The sequence below is a fragment of the Somniosus microcephalus genome, chromosome 13 (genome assembly GCF_052327205.1).
Source record: "Somniosus microcephalus isolate GS21.2 chromosome 13, FLI_Smic_1.0, whole genome shotgun sequence".
Taxonomy (NCBI): Eukaryota; Metazoa; Chordata; class Chondrichthyes; order Squaliformes; family Somniosidae; genus Somniosus; species Somniosus microcephalus.
The window spans coordinates 137,854,666-137,877,327 of record NC_140999.1 but is presented as its reverse complement, the minus strand read 5'-3'; the positions used below and the strand labels follow the sequence as shown (position 1 = coordinate 137,877,327).

The window sequence follows — 22,662 nt, the reverse complement described above, 5'->3', positions numbered from 1 at the left end:
TTCCGGCAACTGGCTCATCATCAGAGCGCCCCCCCTCCCCTCCAGGGAACTACTATCCCCAGTCTGCAGATGTGTAGGCTCCCCTGAGGCTGGAACGGATGCTCCGGCTTCCTCCTGATCCTCTCCTCCGGAGGCACTGGCACTGGCAGCTTCAGGGCGCAGATCCCGAGTTGGTGATGCAGCATCTGAAAGCAGGGAGGTCGAAGAGTGGCTTTAGCAAAAGGACAGGTTGGCGGCAAGGCATGCCAGATTGCGGCAAGGCTCTGACATGGCTGCACACTGAGAAAGCATGCTGGCGGGGGGACCAAGTGGAAGGAGACAGCTGAAAAAGGTGAGCGCCTTACCCTCGCTGTCAACAATGGGGTCGGCAGCTGCAGTGGTAACAGGACCACTCAGACATCCTCCAAGAACCTGGTGCACTCTCTCCTCGAGATCCGTGAGAGTGACCACTTGTGGAGGTCCGCCACCGGTTTGAAGCTGGTCCTTGCGGATCGTCGCCAGCTCGGACTGCAGGGGAAAGAAGGGGAAGTTCTGTTACATGATGCCCTGAGTGATCATCTCATGCCTCTCATGGTGCAAGAGCCCTTACATGATGCCCTGAGTGATCATCTCATGCCCCCCATGGTGCAAGAGCCCTTACATGATGCCTTGAGTCAAATGTGCATGTGTGTGCCCAGAAAGGGCCATGGGTGCTTGCTGACAGATGGCCAATGGGGCATCATGGCTACAGGGTGCGTGAAGTCAGGTGCAGATGGAGGGAATCAGAAGTTTGCATAAACAACACTCACCCTAACGACCCGAGTGAGGTCGTTGAATTTCTTCCTGCACTGAACAGGGCTCCTGGTCGCCATGCTGCTGGAGTTGACCCTCTGACAAACATCCCTCCAAGCTCGGCGGTACTCCTTTTGATTCGGCCTCCTGCCATTGTCAGGATAGAGAACATCTCGACGGCGCTTCACTGCGGACACCAACTGCTCCAGAGCCTCAGTGCTGAAGCGCTCTGCTCTCTGTCTCACCTTCTCCATCGTGACCAAGCTTTTTGCGCCAGAGAAGGGCGAACGCCGATTCTGAGGCCTACAGGGCGATGAGTGTGGAAGCTGAGGCTGACTGACCCACCCCTTTAAGAGCCGGCCGGCACCTGGAAGTCTCGTGGTTATCGGTAATTGAGATCACCTGCGCTGCGCCCGTCCGCGCCGATATTGGGTAGCGCCGGAAGTTTTGCGCCTTAGGAAGCCCATGCAACGTCTGAATTCGCGCCTCAATCCCCTTTGGGGGCGATGCAACCCAATATCGCGCCAGGCGGCGATAAGTTTCGTCTGGCTATAAACCTTGCGCAGTGCCATTTCTAACGCCTCAAGCGGGGCTATACCCAATTTCTAGGCCAAAGAGTGGTAGAAGTTTTGAAAACTCTTCCACAAACAACAATAGAATCATAGAATGGTTACAGCATGGAAGAAGGCCATTCGGCCCATCAAGCCCATACCGGCTCTCTGCAAGAGCACCTCAGCTAATCCCACTCCCCCTCCCTTTCCCCGTAGCCCTGCAAATGTTTTCTTTCAGGTACTTATCCAGCTCCCTTTTGAAAGCCGTGATTAAGTCTGCCTCCACCACCCTTTCAGGCAGTGCATTCCAGATCCTAACCACTTGCTGAGTAAATAAGTTTTGTCTTATTGGAGGAAATGAGGAGGAATTTCTTCTCTCAGAGGGTTGTGAATCTTTGGAATTCTCTTCCCCAGAGAGCTATGGAGGCTGGGTCATTGAATATACTTAAGGTGGAGATAGACAGATTTTTGAATGGTAAGGGAGTCAAGGGTTAATGGGGAGCGGGCAGGGAAGTGGAGTTGAGGCCACGATCAGATCAGCCATGATCTTATTGAATGGCGGAGCAGGCTCGAGGGGCAAAATTACCTACTCCTGCTCCTATGTCTTATAGAAACATAGAAGATAGGAGCAGGAGTAGGCCATTCGGCCCCTCGAGCCTGCTCCGCCATTTAATGAGGTCATGGCTGATCATCCAAATTCAGTACCCTGTCCCTGCTTTCTCCCCATATCCCCCGATCCCTTTAGCCTTAAGAAATATATCTAACTCCTTCTTGAATATATTTAATGAATTGGCCTCAACTGCCTTCTGTGGTAGAGAATTTCACAGGTTCACCACTCTCTGGGTGAAGAAATTCCTCCTCATCTCTGTCCTAAATGGCTTACCCTTATCCTTAGACTGTGACCCCTGGTTCTGGACTCCCCGACCATTGGGAACATCCTTCCTGCATCTAGTCTGTCTAGTCCTGCTAGAATTTTATAAGTTTCAATGAGATCCCCTCTCATTCTTCTAAACTCTAGTGACCATAAGCCTAATCGACCCAATCTCTCTTCATACGTCATTCCTGCCATCCCAGGTATCAGTCTGGTGAATCTTCGCTGCACTCCCTCCATGGCAAGAACATCCTTCCTCAGATAAGGCAACCAAAACTGCACACAATACACAAGGTGTGGTCTCACCAAGGCCCTGTACAACTGCAGCAAGACATCCTTGCTCCTGTACTCGAATCCTCTCGCTATGAAGGCCAACATACTATTTGCCTTCTTAACCGCCTGCTGCACCTGCATGCTTACCTTCAGTGACTGGTGCACAAGGACACCCAGGTCTCGTTAAACTTCTCCTTTTCTCAATCTATTGCCGTTCAGATAATAATCTGTCTTCCTGTTTTAGCCACCAAAGTGGATAACCTCGCATTTATCCACATTATACTGCAACTGCCATGCATCTGCCCAATCACCCAACCTGTCCAAATCATACTGGAGTTTCTCTGCATCCTCCTCACAGCACACATGCCCACCCAGCTTTATGTCTTCTGCAAACTTGGAGATATTACATCTAGTTCCCTCGTCTAGATCATGAATATATATAATGGCCCAGAAATTCAGGTCGGGGGCTTCCCGCGGGTGTAAGCCCCCGACCTGCACTTACCTAGCGCGCCGGTGGGCCGCCATGGAATTCCGATCCGCGGCCTGCTCCAACTGCCGGCATGCAGTGCTTGTGTATCCCAGGGGCGCAGTTAGTTCGAGTTCGATGCGTCCCCTGGGATCACGTGGGCCATGGGGAGCCAATCAGAGCAGGGAATGCCCATTCATAAGTACTACGGGCCCCAAAACATCACTAAATCTTTTTAAAAAATCACATTTTTTAAATATCTATAAATTACATGAAATAACTTATTTTAAACAATAATTTAAATTTTTGAAATTTATTTTTAATTTTCTAACGGGGCTAAAAATAAACTTACCTTGCTTTAAAGTATTTAAAAATAATAAACCTGTGGAAAAAATGTTTTAATTTTAATTAATTCACCACTTACCTTGTAAAAAGCAGGCCTTACGTCTGCTTTTTATATGTCTAACTTCTGGAGACTTACCCTCCCGGGAAAACCTGCAAAAAAAAAGTAAGTTCGATGCGCACGCACAGCCTCTCCTGCGCACGCATTCGAACTCTGAACCCCTTCTTTCAGGGGAACGGAAGTGCCAGTTTCCCACGCATGTGCAGTGCATGCACGAAACCGGCACTTCCCTTGGGCCTACGGGTGAGTACCCTGTGCGTACTCACCCATGGAGACCCGAAGTTCTGGGCCAGTGAATAGTTGGGGTCCTAGCACCGATCCCTGCAGTACCCCACTAGTCTTATGTTGCCTTTGGTTCTTTTGCCAATCTGTGTCCTCTGGTTCTTGACCCTTCTGCCAATGGGAACAGTTTCTCTCTACTCTGTCCAGACCCCTCATGATTTTGAACACCTTTATCAAATCTCTTCTCAATCTTCTCTGCTCTAAGGCGAACAACCCCAGCTTCTCTAGTCTATCCACATAACTGAAGTCTCTCATCCCTGGAATCATTCTCATAAATCTTTGCTGCACCCTCTCTAAGGCCTTCACATCCTTCCTAAAGCCCAGAATTGGACACAGTTCTCCAGTTGAGTTTTATACAGATTCATCATAATTTCCACGCTTTTGTACTCTATACCACTTTTCATGAAGCCCAGGATCCCGTAAGCTTTTTTAACTGCTTTCTCAACCTGCCCTGCCACCTTCAATGATTTATGCATATATACCCCCAGGTCTCTCTGTTCATGCACCCCCTTTAGAATTGTACTCTTTAGTTTATATTGTCTCTCCTCATTCTTCCTACCAAAATGTATCTACTTTGCACTTTTCTGTATTAAATTTCATCTGACACGTATCCGCCCATTCCACCAGCCTGTCTATGTCGTCTTGAAGTATATCACTATCCTCCTCACTGTTCACTATACTGCCAAGTTTTGTTTCATCTGCAAATTTTGAAATTGTGCCCTGTACAACACATCCAAGTCATTAATATTTATCAACAAAAACAGTGGTCCTAGTACCGACCCCTAGGGAACACCAGTCCAAAAAACAACCGTTCACCACTACTCTCTGTTTCCTGTCACTTAGCCAATTTTGTATCCATGCTGCCACTGTCCCCTTTATTCCAGGGGCTTCAACTTTGTTGGCAAGTCTATTATGTGGCACTTTATCTGTTATCTCATCAAAAAGCTCGATCAAGTTGGTTAAACATGATTTGCCTTTAACAAATCCGTGCTGGCTTTCCTTAATTAATCCATACTTATCCAAGTGACTGTTAATTTTGTCCCTGATTATTGTTTCTAAAAGCTTCCCCACAACCGAGGTTAAACTGACCGGCCTTTAGTTGCTGGGTTTATCTTTGCACCCTTTTTGAACAAGGGTCTAACATTTGCATTTCTCCCATCCTCTGGCACCACCCCCGTTTCTAAGGCGGATTGGAAAATTATGGCCAGTACTTCCCACAGCATCCTGGGATGCATCCCATCCGGTCCTGGTGACTTATCTACTTTAAGTACAGCCAGCTTTTCTAGTACCTCATCTTTATCAATTCTTATCCCATCCAGTATCTCCTCTACCTCCTCTTTTACTATGTCTATGGTAGCATTCTCTTTCTTGGTGAAGACAGATACAAAGTACTCATTTAGTACCTCAGCCATACCCTCTGCCTCCATGTGTAGGTCTCCTTTTTGGTCCCTAATCAGCCCCAACCTTCACCCTCTTACTACCCGTTTACTATTTATATGCCTATTGAAGACTTTTGGATTACCTTTTATGTTAGCTGCAATTCTATTCTCATACCCTCTCTTTGCCCCTCTTATTTTCTTTTTCGCTTCTCCTTTGAACTTTCTATATTTAACCTGATTCTCAGATGTATTCTTGATCTGACATCTGTCATACGCGCTCTTTTTCTGCTTCATCTTACTCTCTATCTCTTTCGTCATTCAGGGAGCTCTGACTTTAGTTGCCCTGCCTTTCCCCCTAGTGGGAATGTACCTCAACTGTACCCAAACTATTTCCTCTTTAAAGGCAGCCCATTGTTCCACTACAGTTTTGCCTGCCAATCTTTGATTCCATTTTACCTGGGCTAGATCCGTTCTCATCCCACTGAAATTTGCTTTCCTCCAATTAAGTACTGATGCTAGATCAAATGTTAATTTTAAATCAGTGATTGACAGCTTTTTGTTAACCAAAGGTATTAAGGGATTTGGTTCAAAGGATATATGGAGTTAGATCGCAGATCACCCATGATCTCATTGAATGGCGGAACAGGCTCAATGGCCTACTCCTGTTCCTATGTTCCTATTTTATCACACATCTTGGTATTATCAGCAAATTTTATATAAGGCACACTCTTCTCTCTAGTTATTAGTGAATTGTGTGAACAGCAAGAGATCTACACCTGATAATTCAAAGTTGCACTAAAAAATATGAATTATCTAATAATTTGAGCTAAGCAACATGAATAACACAGCAAAGTAGGAATTAAGCGCTAATGATCAGGTAATTTGAACTAAACAACTTTAAATGAGGAATAGACTATTTATCATTACTTTCTGCTTCCAATTGCCGTCAAGTTTTCAATCCAGCTAGCTAATTTGTCATTAACTTCATAAGTCTTAATCATCTGTGAAGTCTCATATGTAGAATTTCATTAAATGCCTTCTGCAAATTCAAGTAAATTGTATCCATTGATTAGCCTTCATCCACTAATTCAGTTATATCCTAAAAGAATTCCAGCAAGTTGGGAAGCATTACCTATTATTTTTACATTCATGCTGATTAATCCTTATGACTTCTATACTCTTTAGATACAAGTTTTGTGCATGTCTCTCACTGAAGACGTTAAGCTAACTGGCCAACATTTCCAGGTTGATGTTTCACTCTTGCTTCATGTATCTGGATAAAATTTACTCTCCTCCAATCCTCAGATACTCCTCTAGTCAATTGGGACCCTTACAAAGGAGCTGTTCTGAAGTAGGGTCAAAGCTTGCAGATATATTTAATAATGCTGCTTGATTTTTTTTCATGGGAGGTAGAGGAAGGAAATTAGTTGTCCTTAAAGTAAGGGACAAACAGGTAGGATAGAAGAGATATCCATAAATAGAATACAAGGACTCTGGATGGAACAGGACTAATGGGCTGAATGGCCTCATCTGAAAACTGCACTTTCTTATGTTAAGTGTTCATGGATTTCTCAATTATTTACCAAAACACCACATATTTCTCTTCTTCACTTCCTTGAGGATTGTAGAGTGTATCCCTTGTGGCCCCAGCACCATATCGACATTTAATTTTTAAGGGCTGATTTTAACACTGTGCACCTGGCATGAACGGTGTGAGCGGAGGGTCAAGGTGACGGACAGAGTTGCACCATGTTCCTGCGCACCCCCCATCCACCATATTAACTCAACTCAGAAAGGGCCTGGGAGGGCTGCCCACCACAAGCAGGCGGGTGCTTATTTTACATTCGAAAGTCGCAGCCTGATCATGCCAACATTCTGGAGGCCATCACAGGGCCAAACCCTCCAGCAGAACCTGGCGGCAGTCAGCGGAGAGGCCAGAAGAGCCCATGGTAAGTATTTAAATTGACCTTTTCTGTAGATTCCTTGTGGGCTAGTAGGAGCAGGAGTGCTTCCTTGGGCCCCACAAGGAGTCCTAGGGTCTCCCAGCCCCAACCTTGCCACTTCCTCCCAGTGCTGCATCGCTAATGGAAACCCCCTTCCCCCCACCAGCATTAACTTTATGTCGGGGACCATTCCAATTTCTGCTTCAGCCAGTCAGTCCTGACATCACTCCCACCAGTTTCGGGTGAGAGACTATGGTGCCAGATTTAAATGAGGTCCAGGGGTTAAAACACCCCAGATCTCAGGCTGCAGTCTCGGCGGGGGTTTCCCCCCACCTTGCACCCTCAGCCCGAAGTTATAATTGACCCATAAAACTTTATTCATAATATCTAGTTTTGTATTACAGCCAAAATGATTAGATGTAGGGCCTGTCCACTGACTACATTTGTTTACACTGGTTTAGCACATCTGACATTTCCAGCCCTGTTAAGTTATTATTAAATTGTTGATTGCGTGTTAAGGGCAATAAGAGGGCCGCCTATAAAGGTATTATATTTTTGTCAGATAAACAGGTTTTTTTCATTTTGCTTTATCATGGAGCATAATCTGAAAATATCTCAAGCACAATATTCTGTATTGTGTTCTTTAGGTGCCACTCAAACACTTACAAATGTCACTGTCCTGTTAGGGTCAACTTTTGTAAGTACCCTACATTAATGTTTAATGGAGCTTCATCACCGATAAGCACAACATTTGGTTTGAATGAATTGATTTTGACCTTAATGGCTTTTCACTCGAATAATCATAAAGCTGTTATTAGTTTAAGGAATGTAAGGTGAGCAAAAAGCTTGTCTCTTTGAAGGTTTATTTAGTTCCAAAATATATATTTTTTATTTAAGAATCCCATCTTAACCTTCAAGTCTTTGTGATTGTATCATCTACAAAGCCACCAGGCTTTCTTCTGCCAACATCTGTGGTACAGCACTTTTGCTCTTGTTGCTGTGATTATGTGGGCTTCCTGCTTGGCAGATAAACAAATGTCAATCTGAGATGTTAGAAGGAAGCTGGGCATCTACAAATCGACAAAAGGAAAATAAGCAAAACTAAAGGCATATAAATTTTGAAGACTGAAAGGTTTTTACTAGTAAAGATTGGAAAGTAGAAAAACACCCTTCATCAATGCCCTGAAAGGAACCATTTTTGTGTATTTTACTGCAGAACATTTTTATATCAATTTACTCTATATAGAAACAATCACAGAAAAAACAATTTCTGACTAAACTGCCACTCAACCAGTACACTGTAGTCCTGTTAATGGAATGGATTATTAAAACACTAGAACTTTGTTGTTTTGCAATTACCTGAGTCAACTCTAGATGACTGACTGAACAAAGTATTCCTTGCATTGTTCAAGCACTTCAGTCATCTTTTTATCTGAAAAGCCTAGCTCCCTAACAAATAACTGCTGCCAGAAAAATCAACTTCCTCAGCTATGGCAAGGCCTACATAATTTATGGCTTTAATATGCTCACTGAGGTGTATAGTCTATGACAGTAATTATAAATGCAATAAGAAATTATAGCTGAATGCTTTAACTGCATTAGGAGCCATTTGATGAACAATGATGATTGCTCCTCATTTTGAACAATAGAGGGCAAGTGAGTGTCAACGCATTAGAATATTTGCTGTTCTGCTCTGTTCTTTTTCCATTTACCACAGAATGTCAGTTGTCTATTATGAGGCAGCGATGTGATGTCCAGAGGTAGCTTAAGTCTTGACAGGCACAAAAATGCACAAAGGAACTAATCAGTTTAGTATGCAATGACTTTCATTAGCACTTAAAATCTTCAGCTTTTTTTCTTCTTCCTTTAGGTACACGACTGGTTTTAGATTTATTTAGGACAATAGACTTCATTTATGTAAATTCTTGATAAGTGATTTTTTTTTTGTGAACAGGAACTTTGATAACCCAAACCTTTTCTGATTTAGGCTGATTACAATCACTTCTGTTAATTGTCTACTGTATGGAAAATTTCTTCTAAGTGAATATAGCTTTTCTTTTCCATCCACCTTATGTTTTATCCGTTTAATGCCAAATTTTTTGCATTATGATCTCACAGAGTTGCTGCAGTAGGTGATTACTTGTGACCCACCCCCCACCCAAAATAAAACCCTTCCTGTCAAAACATGGCAAGTAATAGACCAGCAAAATAGCTTGGTATCTCACTCAAGATTCCAATAGAGACCATGGGCTGGATTTTGCCGGAGCTCAGAGGGCGGGTTTGGAGGCGGGTTCGCTGTTAGAATAGCAAAGATTGACAGCGGGTAGGAAATCCGCTGTCGACCCGCCTCCACATGAGTCTCCCAGGTGTTGGGTCTGTCAGCAGAGAACTGACCTGACACCAAGCAGCAGGGGAGACAATTGAAATCATTAAATGACTTGTTAACAGCCAATTTAATGCTATTTTGAGGCTTCCTTCCAATTTTTTGTGCTCCCCCACGGGTTACCTGCTGCTCAGGGAACACGCCAGCTCAACCTGGCGTGAGTTCAGTCTGCTCTGATGTATCTGATGAGATGACAGCTGCAGCAGTGGTGTAAAGGATGCCATGTTGCAGATGGTCAGTTTCAGAGCGCAGAAACTGTTGGTTACTGCATTTGTAAGACATATAGAGATTTCTTTAGCTTGCAAGTGTTTAGAGCCAACTGTATGTCCAGTGTCACCTCATTGGAACAACCTCTCTCACCATTGACAGATCACTTGTCATCTCACCTGCAGCTGCCATCTATTGCAGCAACATCGGTGCCCTAGAAACTCTCTCACCTTGCTCCTCTGATTCCTTCCAAACTCAGCCCCAACACCAACATCACCAGGCACACCAGCAGCACCAACAACAACACCAACCTTCTCCGCCATCACCTGATGCTGCACAGGACACAGGGCATCAGCCCCTGACAACATTGCTGCCCAGGAGGCCAACGATGGCGTCACCATGGCCAGATTTACTTCACTTGACGCTGCAAATCCTGGCTGCTACATGATGTGCCAGGTTGACACCATCCCACACCAGCACCATGAAGCATCCCTTTAATGTCCGTCATTCCATGCACACTCATCACTATAGCGGGGGGGGGGGGGGGGGGGAAGTTATGTCTCAACATTCACTGGAACTCAGTAAGACACTTCTCAAGGTGTGCACAGATCTGTCCAATAAGAGGCTGTGTTGAAAATATAGATTTCACTGTATGACAACACATTACCAGAAACTTCACATGGACATTGGCTAAAGTTCTCAAGTGCCTGCCCTTGTGTGTTGTTAGTTGGTATGCTTGCAGTAGGATAAGGGCGAGTGTGAGGGGTGGCTAGTGAAATGGGGAAGTGATAAAGTAGATAGCGAGGGTTGGATGGAGTTGCAAGGTAAGTTGGTGTGAGTAAGGATGTGCAGGAGAAGGGTATGGAAGGCAGAGTGATGGGGATGTGTTGAGTGGCACAGCAGGGTGAGCTTGCGTGAGGCTTTGCAGTAACATTTTGTGATCCACTGAGACCACTGAAAGGTTGGCGCCACTGCAGTCAGGGACCCCCGACGACATCCCTGCTTGTGTTCTCCTGTGCAATGTGTAACCAGGCTGCGTTGGTGTCCTGGGGAGGTCTCTTCCGCCCTTGGAAGGGAAGAGAGCCTCCGTGCGTGCTGTGACTCCCTCCATAAGCATATGGAGGGAGTCATTGGAGAGCCTGGGTGCAACCGTCCACCTTTGTGCAGTGCTTGTCAGTGCTTGCAGCACTTCAATGCTGTAAAACACTGACAGAACAACTGTCAAAGTCAATGTGGCTGTGGTCACTTTAAGGAAACCGGCTGATGATGCGTCATCAAATGACGTCATCAGACCCGCTTCCTGTTAATTGGCCGGGAAGCCCGCAGGGCGGACTTAACAAGGCCAATCAAGGGAAAATTCTTTGGCAGAGCGGCTTCAGCCGGAAGCAGAACCGGGACCCAGCAACCAGCTCTCCCGTCACAATCCCACCTCCGCAGAGAAAATCCAGCCCCATGTGTTGCCTGTCTTTAGTGGGTCTTCTGAGGGAGAGGAAGTTCATTTGGATGGGGAGGGGGACCCCTCCTACCCTGCTCAAGTATGCCTCCTGCCAGGTCACCCAAGGAATGCCTCTGCAGATTAAATTATTTGTACCACCCATTCGGTGAAAACAAAAAAAATATATAATTAACATTCTCCTAAGTAATATGAAGAGCATACTGTAAAATGGAGAGGTCTGAGGCTAGCCCAAAACTGGGCCTCGGCAACAGCCCGAAGCAAAGTCCTGGGCAATTGGGGATAGGGCGTATCGATTGTGGCAACTGTGGAGTCAGAGGAGCACTTCCATTCCTCCTGGCTCCACAGGAAGATTTTTGTGAAAATTGGCTTTAAAAAAAGACTTGCATTTATATAGCGCCTTTCACAACCGGACGTCTCAAAGCACTTTACAGCCAATGAAGTACTTTTTGGAGTGTAGTCACTGTTGTAATGTGGGAAACGCGGCAGCCAGTTTGCGCACAGCAAGCTCCCACAAACAGCAATGTGATAATGACCAGATAATCTGTTTTTGTTATGCTGGTTGAGGGATAAATGTTGGCCAGGACACCGGGGATAATTCCCCTGCTCTTCTTCGAAATAGTGCCATGGGATCTTTTACATCCAACTGAGAGAGCAGACGGGGCCTCGGTTTAACGTCTCATGCGAAAGACGGCTCCTCCGACAGTGCAGTACTCACTCAGTTCAACTGAATTTTTATTTTTAAATCATGGGGGCCTGGGCAGGTAAACAAAAATATGAGAAGGGCTGGATCCATAAGATAGATTCTAGAACGGTCCCTGCAGATTGAAAGGTAGCAAATGTAACCCAGCTATTCAAGAAAGGAGGGAGAGAGAAAGCAGGGAACTCTATAGTTAGCCTGACATCAGTAGTAGGGAAAATGCTAGAATCTATTATTAGGGGCGTGGTAACAGGGCACTTAAATCATAATATGATTGGCAGAGTCGACACTGATTTATGAAAGGGAAATCTTGTTTGACAAATCTAATTGAGTTTTTGAGGTTGTAACTAATGTTCCAGTTCATTTTTTTTTTGAGTGTGCGGCCCCTTTAAGGGGATGCATGGCCCATTATAAATTCCGCGCATGCACGGATTTTCCTAATTAAAATCTGGTGAGCCGGCTGCGCGGGAGCTGCACGGCCGCGCAGCTTAAAGGGAGCGTTGGTTGCAACTAGCAGGTTAGATAAGGGGGAACCAGTGGATGTGGTGTATTTGGATTTTCAGAAAGCATTCGCTAAGGTGCCACACAAGAGGTTATTACACAAAATCAGGGCTCATGGGATTGTTGGTAATATACTAGCATGGATTGAGGATTGGTTAATGGACAGAAAACAGAGAGTAGGAATAAACAGGTCATTTTCAGGTTGGCAGGCTGTAACTAGTGGGGTACCGCAAGGATCAATGCTTGGGCCTCAGTTAATCACAATCTGTATCAATGACTTAGATGAGGGGACTGCGTGTAATGTATCCAAGTTTGCTGATGATAAAAAGCTAGGTGGGAAAGTAAGTTGTGAGGAGGATGCTAAGAGGCTGCAAAGGAATATAGACAGGTTAAGTGGGCAAGAACATGGCAAATGGAAAAAATGTGGAGAAAGGTGAGTTATCCACTTTGGTAGGAAAAATAGAAAAGCAGAATATTTTTTAAATGGTGAGAGACTGGGAAATGTTGGTATTCAGAGGGACCTTGTACACGAATCACTGAAAGTTAACATTCAGGTACAGCAAGCAATTAGGAAAGCAAATAGTATGTTAGCCTTTATTACAAAAGGATTGGAGTATAAGAGTAAAGAAGTCTTACTGCAATTATATAGGGCTTTGGTGAGACCACACCTTTAGTACTGTGTACAGTTTTGGTCTCCCTAACTAAGGAAGGATATACTTGCCTTAGAGGGAGTGCAACGAAGGTTCACCAGACTGATTCCTGGGATGGGGGGATTGTCCTATGAGGAGAGATTGAATAAACTAGGCCTATATTCACTAGAAATTAGAAGAATGAGAGGTGATCTCATTGAAACATATAAAATTCTTACAGGGCTTGATAGGATAGATGTTGTTTCCCCGGCTGGGGAGTCTAGAATCAGGGGTCACAGTCTCCAAATAAGGAATCGGCCATTTAGGACTGAGATGAGAAATTTCTTCATGCAAAGGGTTTGTATCTTTGGAATTCTCTACCCCAGAGGGCTGTGGATGCTCGAGTATATTCAAGGCTGAGAGAAATAGATTTTTGGATATTGAGGGAATCAAGGGATTTGGGGATAGTGCGGGAAGGTGGAGTTGAGGTAGAAGATCAGCCATGATCTTATCGAATGGCGGTGCAGATTCGAAGCGCCAAATGGCCTACTCCTGTTACTATTTCTTATGTAAGTATCTTCATTGCACTGCTTGTGGGCCAGGAGGGGCAGGAGTGTTTCCTCCAAGCCCAACATGCTTACCTTCCTGCGATCGGACCCCCTTCCCCACGATGTCCGACCAGCTCCCACAGTGTCCGACCACCTGCCCCCCACCCCCCACCACCCTCCCCGTGATGTGTCCAGACCCCACCCGCAACGTCCCGATCAATGTTCCCGTTCAGGTGCGCGGCCTTGCGTGCGGCGGTCAGGAGGTCCCGCGCAGGCGGCTCACTGGCTTTTAAATGGAAAAACCGCGCATGTGCGGAAATTTCAACGGGCCATGCAGCCCGTTAAAGGGGCCGTGCACCCAAAAAAAATTAGACGGAACATTGGTCCCGATCCCCCAACCCCCCACCCCCATGATGTCCGACCCGCTCGCCACTCCCCTCCCAGATGTCAGACTTACCTGACATCCAATGCCCGGGTGATTTCCAGCCCGACATACAGCCAGCCTGTCAATCTGGCTGGGGGTCGGGCGGGAAACCTGTTCAAAAAATTTAAAAGATGACCTTCCATTACATTTGGCAGCATGTGCTGGAGACCCTTACTTCCGGGTATCCCTCTCTGAAAATCCTCCTCATCCCTCTCTCTTCCGAGTAAATACCAGGGCTAATGTCTCTTTTAGACACCTGCCAGGGACACCCGAAAAATGGCATGACCAATTTCAGGTCAGAAAGTTTTCAAACGTCCTTGCTGCGCAGGACATTGGTCTCCGAAATTGGTGCCTGTTGCACAAGTTTTACACCCATAAAATGGATGCAATGAGATCCAATTTCAAACCTGATATCGTTACTATGTCCGACTGCTTAATAATCATCACGATTTATAATCTTTGAAGAAATGGGAGTAGGTGTGATTTTTTTTTTTGCCCCTACATTACCTGTCATAATGGCTATTATACATAACAGGATCTAAATAATGGCCCGGATTTTTCCGGACTGCGGCGAAGGAACCTCGCCGTTCATTATGCTTATAGCTGCCCACAGACTTGTTGTGGGCTTTTGAGCGGCAAGTTACAGTTACTGGAAATCCTTTTCAGCATGGCGCCCTCTACAGGGGATCGGTGACATGTGTGAGCATGGCAAGCAACAGCGTGTCTCTGCAACCAATCAGATTGAGGAATCCTCATTGATACATGCAGGGGGTGATTTTGCCAGCCCCGAGGAGGTGGGTATGGAGGTGGGACTGCCGGGAAAATGGCAGAATTTGGGGGCAGGTGGCAAACCTACCCCCAACCAGCCTCCATGCCATCTTCCCAGGAGGCAGGTTGCCGTCCCGCGCCGGGTCCCGTCTCCTTGGAGGCGGGAATGGATTAAAGCCTATTGCCTGCCTGTTAACAGGTAGTTAACAGGCAGAAAATAGGATTATTCTGTTTTTGCCCTCACAAGTGCGGGCTTCCCGACAGCTCCAAAACCCGCCAGATCAGTGAGGCGAGTAGGGGGGCTGCGGGGTGCAAAAGTGTGGTGTGAAGGTGAGTGATAGGTGCAAGAGTGTAGAGCTGAGTATCTGGGATAAGTCCTAAGTGTTTTTAAAAGTGTACTTACCTTTGTTTCTTTCTGCAGGTTTCAGTCGGTTTCTATACGGAGAGTCTCGCACCTCCGTGTTGCAGATGGGAGATGTCCATTGCATTCTCATATACAACAAACATCTCATTTCTGTAAAAGAAAGAGGGTTGATGAGGTCTTGTATGCAGAGATTGTCACTATTTTGACAGCTTCTCAGAGCTGTCAAACGATGACAATTCATCTGTCAAGTTTTTTTGACAGATGACACGTTATACGTTGACGTGCTTTGCAATCGGCTTTCCCTTAATTGGCCTGTTACAAGGTCAATCAAGGGAAAATAGTGTGGGTTGGCCACAACTCGATGGAGGCGGGACTGAAACCCGACAAGCAGCAGTCCCGCCTCCAACACGCATCGATTCACAAAATCACCCCCGCAGAGTCTAAACTAGGATGTATAAATTAGAATATTTAATTCAAATATAAAATCATGTATAGAAAGTGAAATAAAGTGAGGAAAAGAAAGATGGGATTGAGAAAGAGAGAAAAGAGAAAGAAAAAGTAAAAATTATTTAAATTTTTATAAAATATCTTAAAATAATTAAAATCTGAAAGAATGAGAATCCACACTTGCAAAAGTAAATTTTCAGTGCCAGAGAGGTTGTTTGGCAGTAATTAAGATTTATCACACTGATAAAAATTCACTAACACCTGAATGCACCAGCCCTAACTTTTCCTGCCATGTTTAGTGGGTAACTACAGCAACTTCATGCCCTTCATGTATTTTAATGCCGAGTCTCTCTGATTTATATTTTAATAACGGTGAGTGCTGATAGCCTCACCGTTATTCCTACTGCAAAATCCGGGCCGTTAACTTTTAAGAATCATTATTTAATTCCTAAAATATTGTGCCTTTGGTCATTCATAATAAACTATATTTTTAATGAAGGATCATAGTGAACTTAATTCATTGTAACCTGGGTATAAATTAAAATAATTTTACTTAGGCACTCCAGCTTTTGTTCACGCGAACATTATTCCAATACCACAAGTCTCTGTGAAGGGAAGATTTCAACATGGAATTAAAAAGACAATGTTTCATTTTGCTAACATACAGATGTACAGCAGAGACTCCATAATCTGACCCACGTGAAAGGCAAGTTGTGCTGGAATTCAAATCAGATTGACAATGACCAATATTATTTTTTTAACCATAATTGGTAATTCTCTTGACTCATCAGATGACAAAAATAATAATTACTGGAAATTTCTGTAAACACATCTCTAATACAAGTACAATTTTATGGCCGTGATTTTAAAACTGTATGACCCCTCGCCATTTTGGGTGCAGGAAGTTGTAAATTACTATTACAGTTTGAAGAAAGGTATTAACTGAAATTTGTACTTAAACATTCCCCTAAAAATGGCCAAAATGCATTTCTAAAAGGTCCCCTGTAGTAACACTTTATTTATTACTTCTTAAATGGAAGATCTGACAGAGCTGTTTGAGGCCTGCATTCAGTTTACAAAATATATATATTTTTAATGAAAAAAATAAACTAAGAAAGCCAAGTGTGATTCTGCCAGTATTTAATACTATTTTTTCGGACAGCAGATGTTGGTGAATATTCCTATTTACACTTCCTCTAGACCCGTCTTGTGTTTCTTTACTTGTCCCATTACCATCTCCTTTCGCCTTGCACCATCATCCCTTTTGTTTCTTAATCTCTCCTACCTTCCACCCTATCACAGGCCTTCCCTTCTGTTCTTTCCTCTCCTCCCCTCCCCCCTTTCCCTGCCTCTGTACTTGCTTAAAACCTGTTATACCTCTAACATTTTCCAGTTCGAACGAAAGGTCATCGGCCTGAAATATTATCCCTGTTTACTCTCTCCACAGATGCTGCCTGACCTGCTGAGTATTTCCAGCATTTTCTGTTTTTATTTAATACTGCAGTATTACATTGGATAGGCTGCTGTATGAACAGCATGGAAATAAAAATTGGCCCCATTAAATTTCAGTCGACAAACTTTACATTTTAACATCTCAAAACTAAAATAGATTTAAATTATGTTTTCTCTTTGGGTGACGCTCCTTATATTAGCCAGTATTAGTAATTTCAGCAGCAAAATGTTGTGGGCTCATTCAGCTTGAATGTTGGAATTGAAATTCAAGATTGCTGCTTGATCAAGGCTAATTGCTTCATAATCAGATTGACTGTCACTGAAATACATTTACATTACAATGTGAAACCGGGATCAAAGCCATGTTGGTATAAATTCTACTGACACAGAAATATTGGATTAAAATTGCAACTTCTGGTTCCTAGGCTTCACACCTAGCAAATATAGACCACGAGGTGATGTGATACCAATCTTGGTATTCCTTTAGTCATTACAGTTGATTTATTTCCCAAATAAGGATCATTCTCTTTTTTAAAAGAAAATTCCTCAAATATCATTGAAATTTACAAAGTTTACATGTTTTCTTGCATCATGGTACATAATGGCTTATAAGGTATTTTAGATACACACGTTGAGGACCTTGCAGAGTTTTGTACGTTTAGGTAGTGCTGTGCATTGAGCATTAACAGGACTGAGTTAATTCCATGGCATGAGGCATAGGTCGTGTTGTGGGCTCATTGAGAATTGGATGTAGGTGAGGTTTGTACAGCATATGCTCTCTGAAGTATTTAGATGGGCAGCTCGATGCTGGGGCCTCTCCATTCATCAGACTGTCCATTTTACATGATCACATCATGATGCAAATTCTGTAATCTAGGAAAGAAGGCTAACTCCAGGTGAAAACGCAGTGCAAATGTGTAGCAACGTCAATCAGACCCAGTATGTTGAAAACTATATCACACAGATACATGTTGTACAATACCAATATCAGAATCATTAACGAAAAATGCATTAATGCATGGTTAATTCACGTCACATTTTTTTCTTACTATGATGCAGATGTTAGAGGGTTGCTGGAACAAATAAGGAGATTTCTGTATTTTATTTTACGTTATGAACTTGCATCTTTCTCTAGTTTCTCTCCTATCTGAGCTCATCTTGTCCATGAGACCCAGCTCCCTCGACCCTATTCCCAACAAACTGCTGACCACCCAATTTCTCTTCCTGGCTCCCATGTTAGCGGATATTGTTAACGGTTCTCTCTCATCAGGTACTGTTACCATCTCATTCAAATCTGCCATCATCACCCCTCTCCTCAAAAAACCCATTCTTGACTCCTCTGTCCTTGCAAACTACCGCCCCATCTCCAACCTCCCTTTCCTTGCCAAAGTCCCTGAACGTGCTGTCACCTCCCAAATCCATGCCAATCTTTCCCAGAACTCCATGTTTGAATCCCTCCAATCAGGTTTCCGCTCCTGCCACAGTACTGAAACAGCCCTTATCAAAGTAAGAAATGACATCCTATGTGACTGTGGTAAACTATTCCTCCTAATCCTTCTTGACCTGTCTGCAGCCTTTGACATGGTTGACCACACCATTCTCCTCCACACCTCTCCTCTGTCGTCCAGCTGGGTGGGGCTGCACTCGCCAGATTCTATTCTTATCTATCCAGTCATAATCAGAGAATCATCTGCAACAGCTTCTCTTCCCGCTCCCGCACCGTTACCTCTGGAGTCCCCCAAGGATCTATCCTCGGCCCCCTCCTATTTCTCATCTACATGCTGCCCCTCGGCGTCATCATCCGAAAAAAAAAATGTCCGATTTCACATGCACGCTGATGACACCCAGCTCTACCTCAAAACCACCTATCTTGACCCATCCACTATCTCTAATTTGTCACCCTGCTTGTCCGACGTCCAGTATTGGATGAGCAGGAGTTTCCTCCAACTAAAAATTGGGAAGTCCGAAGCCATTGGCCAGAATTTTCCAGGTTGATAGCAGGCAAGTTCGGTGGCGGGTCAGGTGGGAAATTGTTATTTTTGACCGAGTCGGGAACCTGCTGTCATCCCGCCCCCATGCGCCTTTCCCCCAGGCGCGTCTGTCATCGCGGAGCTGACTGACCGGCGGTGGAGGGCAACACAATTGAAATCATTATCAGGTAGTTTACAGGCACTTAAGAGCCTTTTTTCACGGGATTCACGCAGCTCAGGAACCATGTCTGTCAACCTGAGGCGGGAGTTCCGTGGCCATTGCTCCAGCTGATTACTTGAAACATCAAACGTAAAGTAAAATCTCCCACCTGACAGATATCACTTCCCTCAGGCAGAAGCTGTTGCTCAGTCCATTTCCAGCACAGATTCTGCAGGCTGCAAGTCTTTGCAGCAAAGTCTCCTTCCAGTGTCACCTCATTGGAAGAACTCCATCACCATTGACAGAATGCTTCTGTCATCTGTACTTCACCTGCCATCTATTACATCAACATGGGTGCCATTTATACTGTCTCACCTTGGTTCACAGAATCGGACCATGATGAGCCTCAACACCAGCAGCACCAACAACACCACCAACCTTCTCCGCAATCACCTGATGCTGCACAGGACAGAGGGCCTCAGCACCCAAGCACATTGCTGCCCGGGAGGCCAGCAATGGCCTCATTATGGCCAGATTTAGTTAACTTTACGCTGTACACCCATATGGCTGCCACATGATGCGCCAGGTTGGCACCAACACCATAAAGCATCCCTACAATGCCCAAGCCATTCCTTTCACACTTATCACCATTGTGGGGGGTACCGTTATGTCTCACCATTCACTGCAACTCACTAAGCCACTTACAAAGGTGCACAGAAATCTGTCCAAGAATGAAAAGTGTTGAAAATAAAGATTTTTATGTTTCACACCACATTAACAGAAACTTTACATAAACATTAGATAAAACACCTTTGTGGCTACCCTTGTGCTCTGTTAGTTGGTATGATTGCACTAGGATGAGGGTGAGTGTGAGGGGTGGCTAGTGAGATGGGGAAGTGATAATGTAGATAGAGACAGAGGGATGGGTGGATGTGCATGGTATGTTGGTGTGAGTAAGGATGTGCAGGAGTAGGGTTGGGAAGGCAGAGTGATGAGGATGTGATGAGAGGCACAGCAGGATGCAGTTGAGTGTGGCTTTGTACTAACGTTTGCTGATCTAATGAGATCATTGAAACATTTGAGGCACTGCACCCAGGTCCTCCGGACCACTTCCCTGCTTGTGACCTCCTCCGCAATCTGCAACCAGCCTGTTTTGGTTTGCTGGGGTGAACTCTTTCGCCCATCGGAAGGGAAGACGACCTCCCTGCATACTCTGACTCCCTCCATAAGCACATGGAGGGAGTCATTGGAGAACTTGGGTGCAGCCCTCTGCCTCTGTGCAGTCATTGTCAGTGTTTGCAGCACTCCAATGCTGTAGTACACTGACAGCATTATGTTAGATTAAACTTCAAACGTAATGTGGCCATGGTCCCTTTAAAGATCCCGGGTGAAAAGACATCATGAACAACATCACCAGATCCGTTCCATCTCATTGGGCTGGGTAACGCACTAGGCGGGCTAATTAGGGTAATTACCCTATTAAGGTAAATTCATTTTCAACAGCGGGATGGAGCCAGCAGCGGGGTCGCGACCCACCACGGACACCGCCCACACCGGACCCGCCCAAGTAGGCAAAATTCCGGCCATTGTCTGCGGTCCCCGCCACCACCTCCAACTCTCTCACTGGCAACTGTCTGAGGCTGAACCAGACTGTTTGCAAACTTGGTGTCATATTTGACCCCGAGTTGAGCTTCCAACCACATATCTGCGCCATCACCAAATCCACCTATTTCCACCTCTGTAACATCGTCTGACTCTACCTCTGCTTCAGCTCATCTGCTGCTGAAACCCTCATCCATTCCTGTGTTACCGTTAAACTTGACTATTTTAGATCTCTCTAAGCTGGCCTCCCATCTTCCACCCACCATAAACTTGAGTTCATCCAAAACTCTGCTGACCATAGCCTAACTCACACCAAATCATGTTCACCCATCACCCCTGTGCTCACTGACCTACATTGGCTCCCGGTCCCGCAATGCCTCAATTTAAAAATTCTCACCCTTGTTTTCAAATCCCTCCATGGCCTTGTCCCTCCCTATCTCTAACCTCCTCCAGCCCTACAACCCTCTGAAATCTCTGCGCTCCTCCAATTCTGGTCTCTTGCGCATCCCCGCTTTTAATCTCTCCACCATTGGTGGCCATGCTTTCAGCTGCCTAGGCCCTAAGCTCTGGAATTCCATCCCTAATCCTCTCTGCCTCTCTACCTCTCTCTCCTCCCTTAAGACACTCCTTAAAACCTACCACTTTGACCAAGCTTTTGGTCGTCTGTCCTAGTATCTCCTTTTGTGGCTTGGTGTCAAATTTTGTTTCCTGTGAAGCGCCTTGAGACATTTTTACTACGCTAAAAACGCTATATAAATACAACTTGTTGTTGTTACATTGTAAGGGTAAATTTGACTAAAAATGGCTTCTGCTAGCTGTGTCTCTGTGACTCATTGTTCTGTGCCTTTTCTTTAAACATTTGTTCTCAGGATGCTGGTTAAGTCCACCCTTATTGTCCATCCCTAGTTGTCCTGAAAAAGTGGTGCTGGGCCTTCTGCTTGCACCACTGCAGTCCTCATCATCATGATGCTCCCAACAATAGTAAATGATACTCTCAGGATAGTGTGCTTTGCAGTAATTGTTTATAGAAATGGGTGACTTGATAGCTCACTTCAAAGACCATTAAGAGTCAACCACATAGTGTAAGACTGGGGTCAAGTGTAAGCCAGACTGGGTAGGGGTGGCAGATTCCCTTCCCTGAAGGATATCAGTGAACCAGTTGGAATTTTATGACAAGAAAGTTAAGTGAAATTCCATCAGTTTGAATAAAATATAAATGTAAGTTCTTTTCATCAGGGCATGCTGGAGTGGGAGCAGCAGAGAAATAAAAACTGGCCTTTCAAATTTAAATTAGCAAACTTTAAATTTTAACATCTCAAAACTAAAATTGATTTAATGCAATTTCTTTTGGATGAAGGGATTTATAATATAGCATATATTAGTAACTTCAGCAGCAAAATCATGTGGGCTTATTCAGCTAACCCATAAACAGGTGTAAACGACCAGAGGTTTTCGTTCAAGCAGACCCAGTGTAATTATGGAACTGCCTTTTTGCTGTGACCACAAGATGAAAGTATTGGGAAAGAACCTACATTTTAACACAAGGCGTTACTTGCCTACAGTTGGATGAGCTCCTCAGTGCAACAATCAGTCAAACACAATGACCACTAGTGGAATATGCATTGCTTATTGTTCCCTCAGTAACAAAATATAAAACTAAACACCTTCTTTATTGTAAGCATGGATTCTGTTAATCAAAGCATGATTCTCTCTCTGCTTCTTCATTGTTTCACCTGAACAGTACACCCATTCTCCAACCTAACATCTTGAGATGAATATCAGCTTTTGAGTTCCAATTCACATTTTCTAATTTGTGGCTAATATTGAGGGTGAAGATCTTATTTGGCCGACTGGCATGTAGCTGCCAGGTGGCAAGGACTCATGCCCCTATGACACAGCTGGGGAATACAAATGTAGTCACTTGCAGAAATTGAATGCAGAAAGTTTCTCCAGAGCACGCAGTGTCAGAAATGGTGACATATTATCTGGTATTTGACTGCCAGAAATCAGACTCCTTCCCAGCACCCCCCCCCCCCCCACCCCAACCGACAGCAGTTACTGGAGAATATGGATTCACAGTTACCTCTGAGCCACAAGGAATTGGATCCAACCTCC

General features: G+C 44.7%; 1 protein-coding gene across 2 annotated transcripts in view; it reads right to left on the bottom strand.

Moving 5' to 3' along the window:
• The window catches only part of tshz2 (teashirt zinc finger homeobox 2), a 556,131-nt gene that overhangs the window by 265,498 nt on the left and 267,971 nt on the right, over positions 1–22,662 (bottom strand). The window lies entirely within an intron of this gene.